The sequence below is a fragment of the Chrysochloris asiatica genome, unplaced genomic scaffold (genome assembly GCF_000296735.1).
Source record: "Chrysochloris asiatica unplaced genomic scaffold, ChrAsi1.0 scaffold00321, whole genome shotgun sequence".
Taxonomy (NCBI): domain Eukaryota; kingdom Metazoa; phylum Chordata; class Mammalia; order Afrosoricida; family Chrysochloridae; genus Chrysochloris; species Chrysochloris asiatica.
The window spans coordinates 98597-109534 of record NW_006408839.1 but is presented as its reverse complement, the minus strand read 5'-3'; positions in this window follow the sequence as shown (position 1 = coordinate 109534).

Sequence of the window (10938 nt, the reverse complement as noted above, 5' to 3'; positions counted from 1 at the left end):
GGATCTTGCTTCTGCCACAAATTCCCCCAGCTGAAAGCCTTCCAACCTTCTAAATATTCCTTTATATGTGGTTCAGAGTTCTAGGACAATCCCCTGAGTCTGCTTGGTTGGGTATTCTGTGTTGTTGCTGGCGGAGCTCCTTTACTGCACTTCCACCCAATCTGCCATCTTGTTTGTTCTAATTCCATCTTATTTTGATGCTTCCTGTGTCATCCAATATTTTACCCATAGAATACTTCAATACTGCAACTCAATGCTTAATTTTTTTCTTCAGTTCTTTCACCTAGAAAAATGCTAAGTGCATTCTTCAAGCTAGTTTAAGGGGAAGGGACCTTTCCTGAATAGTTTATTTGTAAGTGTAATGATTGAATGAGTTTATTTCAGTGGATCACTATGATGGTTTATTTTAATGAGTCAGCCTAGCTAGATATGAGTCCCTGTGATTTGGTCAAAGAGTAGATTAGATGCTGTTCTATAATGCAATGTAGTATAAGTTAATGAAATGTAATTTACTTGAATAATGAAATCAAACCAACCAATCAGTTGAAAATGCTGTTTCCCTAAGGTGTGCACAACTTCCAGGATATAAGTAGATATATTGATAGAACTGTCTCTCTCCACTATGTACTTTCCCTGTCATCTAACTATTGTCTTTGATGCTGGATTAAAGAATATACATTTTCCTGGAGAACATTATCCCAACCCTGCAAGGTATTGCCACCTATCGGGCATCATTAGTGTGCCTTTAAAAGGTTACTCCATCATTCAATGAAGCCAGCTCCTTCAGGATGATTAACAACATGGTAAGACCAGTAAATTCCATGAGTATGGACCCATTGCTGCACTTCATTTGCTGTGGAGTGGGTCCCTTGATCCAAGGCGATGTTGTGTGGGATAACACGATGGTGGATAAGGTATTCTGTAAGACCACAGATGTTGTTTTGGCAGAAAAGGCATGCTGCACAGTGAAGGCAAGTCCATATCTACAGTAAGTATCTATTAACGAATTACAAAACACTGCCCTTTCCACAATGTGACTAATCTAATGTAATCAATCTGCTACAAGGTTGCTGGCTGATCTCCATGAGGAATGGTCCCATACTGAGGACTCGGTGACAGTTTCTGCTGCTGGCAGACTGGGAACTCAGCAGTGGCTGTAGCCAAGGAAGCCTTGGGGAGTAGAAGTCAATGCTGCTGAGCACATGCATAACCTCCATCTCTTCCACCACAGCCACTTTCTTCATGAGCCCATTGTGTAATGACAGGAGTGGCAGGAGAAAGAGCATGATTAGTTTCCACAGAACATGTCATCCTGTCCAGTGAGTTGTTGAAATCCTCCTCTGCCGAGATAACCCTTTGGTGTACGTTACACGAGAAACAAATGTCGTCACAATTTTTGCTCACTCACAGAGGACTATCCACAGACCTTGTCCCCACATTTCCTTGTCACCAACTTTCTAATAATCTTCCTTCCAACTCCCTGACCATTTAACTAAACCATTGGCTACAGTCCAAGAATCAGTATCCAGTTGAATCTGTGGGCATTCTTACTGCCAAGCAAAACAAATAATCAGGTACAGTGCTCAAAGTTCTGCCCATTAGGAGGATTTTTCCCTCACCGCTGTACTTCAGGGAAGTCCGATGAATGGCGTGTGTGCAGCTGTTGTCCAGTTTTGAGTGGCAAAACCATCTGTAAACAAAGCACACATTTTCTCAGCCAACTGATCATTAGGAACTCTCCCATGAGACCATAGGTGCCAGTGTGAGAGAGAAGGTAATATGACAGTTGTGGAGATTGTGGGTATTCAGGCCACTTCTTCATGCAGCTTACTCATCCTTCAGGTCCTGTTTGAGCCCAGTCCCATGCGTACCACTTCCATTTAATGCTGGAGTGCTGCTTTGCATGAGTGACATTGTGATTCTGTGGGTTAGACAACACTCAGTTCATAATGAGCAGCTCTGGTCGCATAATCACTTGGTGACCAATGGTTAGGTGTTCAGTCTCTACTAAAGGTCCAGTAACAAGCCAAAAATTGTTTCTCAACAGGAGAATGGTTATCTACAGAGGATGGCAGGGCTTTGCTCCCAAATCCTAAGGGTCTGCATACAACTAAAGATGTATATTCTATAATGTTCATCAAAGATATGGCTACACAACCTTTTGTTAAACAGGTCAGCCTGTGACTAATGGATCTACCCAAACTCATCATCTTAATTTGAAGTGGACAGCAAAAGATCAAAATGAATGAAAGTTGTCTGTGTCTTGGAATTCTACAAGTAGGAGAGAGGCAAAGCAGCTACATCCTTCTAAGACAAGAAAAGGACCATCGTTGGAGCAGCTCAGAAATCAGCTGAACTGTTAGAAGTAGCATGGGAAGTAGCATGTCTTCTCAGTTTCAAAGGATGGGACCACAGCCTTCTAGGTTTCAAAGAGTACAGTCTTGTCCAACTTGGTCTGAAGTGTGAGGCATTGGTCGAGGTGTACCAGGAGGATGAGGTCATGGCCTAAAGCTGAGACAGGTACGCTGGCATGCCCAAAAGGCAGAAGAATGGGGCCTGCCAGGAATGAAAGGGTAAGATTACCACACAGATGTTCTAGCAGAACAGGGTCTTCCAAACCTGAGGGAGCACAGCTGCTATCCCAGAGGGTGGAAGTGGAGCCCAGGGTCAAGTGGCCAAGACCCAGAGTCTAGAGGATGGGGCCATTGCCTAGATGGTCTCAGAGAAAATGGAGAATTATTTTCAAGACTTGAGAGCTAATGCAAATTGTCCTGCTTATTTGCTACCTGTTAGCTCTTCTTTTTCTCTGATTTATTCCACCTGCAATGAAATGTCTACTATGTGCCTGTTCTACCATTGTACTTTGGTAGCAGAATACTTGTAGATTTTGCAGGTTCCCAGATACAGAGGAATTTTTCCACAGAAATGGAATTTGGGTGTGTTGTTGATTTAAGACTTTGGGGAGGATGTGATGGGGTGAATGTGTTTTGCATATTGCAATGACATACATTTGGAAGGGGTGAAAAGTGTGCAATGCTACACATTGGATTGCTATGGATTGAAATCATGTGTTGTAAATCCTAACCTCTAAAGCTGTGGGTATAATCTCATTTGAAAATGGGCTGGTTTTTTTTTTTTTTAATGTTAACAACACCAGAGTAGTATAGTGTGTGTTTTGAGACTATCTGTTTTGAGATACAAAAGAGATTAATCAAGAAAACAGAGGTTGGGGAAGAGATATATCAGGTTACATGAAGATCTTCCAGGAGCAGAAACTCACAGGAGACAAACATGTTCCTCCAGCATCAGTAGAGAGGAAGACTTCCCCTAGAACTAGCAACCTAAATTAGATTTCTAGCCTTCTGAGCCATGAGAAAACCAACATAATCCTTGACCTCCCCAGATCCCTGGAAACCCTTAATAGTGTCTTTATTCACGGCTGTAATATACCAACAATTATTTCTATTTTAAGTGCTTTTTCTAGAACACATATTAGCCTTCACAGTTAAAGAGGCAGGAATGGGGAATGAAAGTTTCCCAACATCACAAAATAGAAGAATCGGCATCTAAACTCAGAAAGCTTGGCCCCATGGGTTGTTCTCTCATTATTCGGTTACAACCTTCATCCTTAGCTTCTAATTGGGATACTTGGACCCATGAGTTTATAGCTGAAATCTAAGTAAGACAGGAAAGAGGAAAAGTAGGTTGCTGATCTTTTTCTCTCTGCGTTAGCTTCTTGTGTTTGTTAATAGCTGTTGAGTCAGCTGCAGCTCATGGTGACTGTATATGTAACAGGATGAAATGCTGCTAGGTCTTGCAGAATCCTCGTGATCACTGGTATATTTGCGTGCAATGCTTTAGCTATTGTGTCTATCCATGGCATCTAGGATGTCTCTTATTTTCATTGACCCTTTACTTTACCAGGTATGATGTCCTTTTCTACAGAATGTCTTTCCTGTTGACAAATAAGCAAAAAGAAGTCTCTCTTTCCATGCTTGCTTCTAAGGAGCATTTTGATTGCATTTCTTCTAAAACGGATTTTTTCATTCTCCTAGCAGTTCATGACATATTCAATATTCTCTGCCAACTTTACAACTCAAATATATAAATTCTTGTTCAGACTTCCTGTTTCATTATCCAGCTTTCACATGGATATGAGATGACTGAAAAGGTCCTGGCTTGAGTCAGGTGGATCTTAGTGATCAAAATAACATTTTTGCTTTTCAAAACTCTGAAGAGGTCTTTTGCAGGAGATTTGCCAAGTGCAAGACATTGTTTGATATCTTGACTCTGCTGCCATGCACACTGATTGTTGATTCATAAATAATGAAATCCTTAACAACTTCAATTCTTTTCCTTCATACCTTAGCATTTGTTGTTGTTAAGTACCATGGAGTTGGTTCTGACTCATAATGACCCTGCACAGGGTTTCCATGGCTGTAAAATCTTTATGGGAGCAGAACACTTTTTCTTTCTCCCTCGTAACCGCTGGTATTTTTGAACTGCTGTCCTTCAGGTTAGCAGCCCGATTGGTAAGCACTATGCTTCCAGAGCTCCTTATACCTTAACATAGTTACAGTGAAATTCAAATATTCTACTTTATTAGTTTGTCAAAAATTAATCCAGCTGTGTATTAATTCATATCTGAGGTTGGAAATAAAAATTAGCTACTATTGAAAGATCTCTTCATAATCGTCCCTCTTGATAATATCTTAGCTAAAAGACATAAGAATAGGAAAAATGCTCAGAAAATTGAAAAGAAAATGACAAAAAGACTGGAAAATGTGTATAGTCAAGAAAACCCTTAATTCATTTCTGAGAGCAGAACACAGTGAAAACCACGTTTAGAGAAAAGGAACCATTATCCTGATAAGTAAAGCTTAAATGCAAAAGAATATAGGCATAGAAATCAAAGAAAAATATGGCAGGTTAGAGGGAAGATAAACGATTTCCAAAACATTGAAGTCACTTGAAAATTGGTAGGAAAGATGTGGAGCAGTCCTTTCACTGTTAGCTCTGACAGCAATGAGATATTGATCACCCATTGTAGAAAGTCTCTCCTTTGCTCCAATGGAATTGTCTGAGCTACTAGATCATAGTGACAGAAAGATGCAGTTGGAAAGAGTGAGCTGTATCTAAACCCATAGGCTGCTGAGGGTTCATGTGAACAGTCTCTTGGATCATATTGTCTTCCTCTTGAGTGAAAATATCTGGACACATGATAGCTGAGTTTATTTGTGGACTTAAAATATGTTTCTCCCTCTCCACACTACCAATTCACATTACCTTATATAGTTGAAGGGTCCTGGTATGCTGCTATAGGATAAGTGCTGGATTGTGAACCACAAGATCAGTGGTTCAAACCCACCAGCTTCTCTTTGGGTCTCTATGAGTTGAAATCATCTTGATGGCATTTAACAGCAAGGACAACATCATATAGTTGGAAATGTACTATTAGATCACTCATTGAATTTTCACAAACATGAGTCTGTGAATTTTTTTTTTTTTTTTTTTTTATTAAACATATTGTTTGAATCAAAGAGGACATCCTTCATCTCCACTGAGTTGGTTCTGATTCACAGACACTCTAAAGAACAGAATGGAATGACCCCAGGAGTGTTTTCTGAGACCATAAATCTTTGCAGAAGCAGACTGTCACATCCTTCTCCCACCGAGTGGCTGATGGGTTTGAACTGCTGACCCTCTGTTTAGCTGTGGAGCACTTAAACACAATGTTGGCAGGTCTCCTTCTCTTGAACATTTTGCCCCTTAAAGTGCCCGTGGGATGCCTGGCAGAGTGAATGTGCAAGTCTCTAAACTAAAAGGCAACTAGCTCATGAACACCATAGGCAAGAGGGGAGTCACAGTTCAAGAGATGTTAGGAAAACTATGCTGTAAGCATATTGCGGTGGAAGCGTACAAACAGCTTTCAGATGAACAAAGATAGCAACAAGAGCCACTTAATACGTTATCCTCTACCTGTCTGCGAGCTTGCCACACTGTGATTACCTTCATGTTGCTGTGATGCTGGAAGCTATGCCATTGGCATGTCAACTACCAGCAGGGTCACCATGATGGACAGGTTTCAGTGGAGCTTCAGACTAGGAGAAACTAGCAGGAAAGGCCTGGCCACTACCTTCTTACGGATCACAACAGAATGTTTTCCAGCTCCTTTGTTTTGAATATGTCACCAATCTTTCTAGGAGGACATCACCAGGTAAGAGTTAGGGCAGTGGGCTTCCCAGCCCACCGGGTAAGTAAAGGTGAGTGACTCTGGGCAGGACTCTTGCTTGCAGAGTGGGGTGTCTCCAGGCACTTAGTTGGAGGGGCTTGATTTGCTCACACATGTGATTAGAGGTGAGTGCCTTCAGGCTGAGGCTTAGGGTAGACTGGTGTGCTCTGTAAGAAAGCTTTGTCACACTGACCGGCAGAGAGAGACCTGCCTGTGTCTTGAATGGGTCAACTGTGCCCTGAGCATTTCTGACCCTGAATTGAAACTTGTTATCTTCTGTAATGAACCCCACAACTGTGAGTATGGTATCCGAGTTCTGTGTGGCCACTGCAATGAATTGTGGAACTTGCACAGAGAGAGTACCAAGGAAGGAAAGGTTGGTCCTTTTTTGTTTGTTTGTTTTGGCACCATCCACATGTAGTATTTTTTGTCATAGTAGCTCTAGAAAACTAAGACAAGTCCTCAGAAATACAAAAGCCCAAGTGCCTGGAAATGCATTGTGTGGTGTGTTGTTGTTGTTGTTGTTAAGTGCCATTGAGTCAGTTCTGAGTCATCGTAATCCTGTATAGTGTTTCCAAGGAGCAGCTGGTGAGCTTCAACAGCTGACCTTGCAGTTCAAACCGACTTTGCAGTCCACCGCATTAACCCACAGCACCACACCAGGACTCCACTGTGTGGTGTAGGAGGTGGCATATGATATTCAGACCTTCTTGTTTGGCAGGCACTCTCTCTTGCAAAAGATTCAGCATGGCCTTCAAGAAGTGTGATCAGAAGGGACGGGAGTGTTGTTGAGAATGTCACCCCCTCTCCTAAGGCTGAGGAAAACAGGGTTTTGCATTCCAGAATATCTTGTTAGAAGTACAGAGTATGTGACCAAGATGAAAAATCTGTATTAGCTACTTTAAGCATTAAAATATTTCCTGTGTGTTTCCTCTCTGCAATTAGCAATAAAAGCTTCCTCCAATTAAACAGGCCTCCTGTTGTGTGGGCAGAGGGACAGAGCAGAAATGCTCAGGGTCCACTCGAGGAGGAGAGCTCCCGGAGGGGAGGGGAGGGGGCGGAAGGACGGCCAGTGGAGGAGCATGAAGCTGTCCTGCAAGCAACCAGGGGCCAGAAGGAAAAGGTTCTAATTGTGCTTTGAGCCACGAAAAATGTCTGCAGTTTTTCTAGAGCCTTTCCTCAACCTTTCTTGCATTTGACATTTCATAGTCAGGCCCCTCACTTGATCTTGGGCAACTCTTTTGATGATCTGCCAACTTCCTGTCATCTCACCTACTCCTTGGAAATATTTCCCTATCCCAGAATGCCACTTCTTCTGATTTGAGTCCCTGGGTGGCACAAATGGTTAAATGTACAATAATATCAGAAAAGCTGATGGCTGAACTCCCACCCAGAGGCTCTCAGAAGACAGGTCTGGTGACCTTCTTTTACTCTGCATATGTATGGTCTCTGGGAGTTGGAGCTGATGCAAAAGCAACTAGCAAGAGCAAGAACTGAGTATCCAAGTCCTACATTCATCCCATGCATTCAGACTGTGATGCTGGTGACAAGTATTGTACCATGAACCACCAGAAGAAGGAGAAATTAGTTTTAGAATTTAGTTTTACATCCAGTATAGAAAGGCAACCAGAATGTTCCTTAGAAACAAGGCTGGTGAGAATTTGACACAATAACTCTGGACACATCTTCAGGAGAGACAGTCACTAGAAAAGGAAATATGGTTGGTAAACTGGACGGTCAGTGAAAACAAGGGCCACCCTCCAGGAGACTTACTGACATAAGCACAGCAACAATGTGGTCAGACGTGCCAGTGATCATGACACTGGTTCAGGATGGGGCAAGGTTTCATTCTATTATAAAAGGGGCCTTCAAACCAGTCATGGAAATATGCAATGACAAGATAATGGATGTTTTTCACAAACCTTTTGAAATTCACTTGTTGCCGTGAGACAGAACTGAATTCAAGTGCAACCAACAACAAGTTTTGTTCAAGGACTTACTTCTTCAGGAAGCCTTTGGTGACAACACTATCCATGGTTGGTCTCCCAGATTTCCACTTTGCCACAACTCTTCTAATGTGTTGGTAATGTAATTAGTTGTTGTTGTTGTTTTGTTAGGTGTCATCGAGATGATGCTGACTCATAGTGACTTTATGCACAGCAGAACGAAACACTGCCCGATCCTGGGCCAATCTCACTACTGTTGCCACGCTTGAGTCCATCGATGCCACCACTTGGCCAATCCATCTCGTTGGGGGCCTTCCTCTTATTCTCTGACCCTCCACCTTACCGAACATGATATCTTTCTCCAGTGACTGGTCCCTCCTGACAGTATGTCCAAAGTATGAGAGACTAAGTTTGGCCATCTTGGCCTCCAAGGAGCACTCTGGCTGCACTTCTTCCAACATGGATCTATTGGTTCTTTTAGTGGTCAACCAATAATTGCTTGCTAAGAGAAGTGACAAAGATAGAACAGTGTCTGCAGACTTGTATTCAAAGAACAACAGTGAATGCAGTTAGTAAAAGGAGAAATTCAAAGCAGCAGTCCCCGAAAAGTGAAGATACAGCAGCATAAACAAATCTAAGTCACGGAGACAATTGACATGGCAGACACTTTATAACCGACCTTCTCAGCAAGCAATGTGAACTTGTATATAATGTCAAAAGCAATGCTAGATCATCTTGTTGTTGTTAAGTGCTGTCGACTGGGTTCCAAGTCATAGCGACCCTGTATAGCGTTTCTGAGGAGCAGTTGGTGGGTCTCAACTGCTGCCCTTGTGGTTTACAGTTGAGTGCTGATCCTACAACACCACACCAGAAGTCCAGCAGTAGATAATACATATTGTCTTGTTTGGGCGTTGTTTGTATACGTCATTAGGGAAGATGTTATCACCTGTTGATCAGCGTTTTTAGACATATTGCAGTAGGCAAATCTGTTGCACAAAACCATTTAAAGTGTTAAAGAGGAAAGATGTCAGTTTGAGGATTAAGGTGTGCCTGATGCAAGTCATGGTATTTTCAATAATCTCATATGCATGTGAAAGCTGGACAGTGAATAAGGAAGACCATAGAAGAATTGATGCTTTTGAGTTATCGTGTTGGAGGAGAATATTGAAAGTGCCGTGGGCTGCCAAAAGAAACAAAAGATCCATTTTGGAAGCAGTGCAGCTAGAGTGCTCCTTGGAGGCCAAGATGACCAAACTTGTCTCTCATACTTCAGAGATATTGTAAGGAGGGACCAGTAGCAGGAGATGATATCATCTTTGGTACGGTGGAGGATCAGAGAAAACGAGGAAGACCCCCAGCGAGATGGATTGGCAGAGTTGCAGCATCAATGGGCTCAATCAGGGCAACAATTGTGAGGTGGGTTCAGGACCAGGCAGTGTTTCATTCTGTGATTCAATGGCACCTAACAACAAAAGCAATGGCTAGTGATTGTGCACATTTCTTCATATGTTTGTTGGCTGCCCGAATCTCCTCCTTGGTGAAGTGTCTGTTCATATTTGTGTCCATTTTTTAATTGGGTTATTTGTCTTTTTCTTATAGCGGTAGTTTCCTACATAGTTTAGAAATTAATACCTTGTTGGATGCCTCATTGGAAAAGATTTTTTCCCATTATGTGGATCCCCTTTTTACTCTTTTGGTGAAGTCTTTTGATGAACATAATTTAACTTTTTTTAGTATGTAACAATCATCTGTTTTGTCTACTTTTGATTGTGTAATTTTCAGAATGTTTGGTAGTATGTGTGTGCCCTGCATTAGAGCCCTAAAATTTGTCTCAATTGTTTCATTGACGGCCTTTGTAATTCTGAGATTTGCATTTAGGTCTTTAATCCATGCTTATTTAGTGTTTGTATATGGCATGAGGTAAAGGCCTTCTTTTGCATATCACTTTCCAGTTCTGCCAGAACCATCTATTGAAGAGACTATCTCCTCTCCATGCAATATACTTAGGCCTTTTGTCAAAAATTAGTTGGCTGTATGTGGATGGGTTAATTTCTGGATTCTTGATTCTGTTCCATTGATCTATGTGTCTTTCATTGTACAAGTACGATGCTGTTTTATCCACTGTAGCCATGTAATAATTTTGAAATCAGGGAGTGAGAGGCTTCCAACTTTATTCTTCTTAAGCAATGTTTTGCTTATCCTGAGTCTCTTCCCTTTCCATATAAAGTTTGTAATTGTTTTTTTCATCTCTTTGAAGAATGCCATTGGAATCTGGATTGGGATTCCGTTATATGTGTATATTGCTTTGGGTAGTATTGACATTTTGACGATGTTGAGTCTTCCTATCCAGGATCATGGTGTGTATATTTGATTTTTGTAAGTCTTTTTTGGTTTCTTGTAGTAATGTTTTGTACTTTTCTTTGTATAGGTCCTTTGATTCTCTAGTTACATTGATTCCTTGATATTTCATCCTTTGGGTGCTATTGTAAATAGTATTGTTTCCCTAATGTCCGTTTCAATGCTGTCATTATTAGTATAGAGGAATGCAACTGATTTTTGTTTATTGATCTTGTATCCTGCCACTTTGATGAATCTTCCAATGAGGGTTAATAGCTTTTTTTTACTGAGTCTTTGGGGTTTTCTATGTATAAGAGCATATCGTCTGCAAATAGAGTTTTATTCCCTCTTTGCCATTTGGGATGCCTTTAATTTTTATCTTGCCATATAGCTCTGACTAAGACTTCCAGCACAATGTTGAAT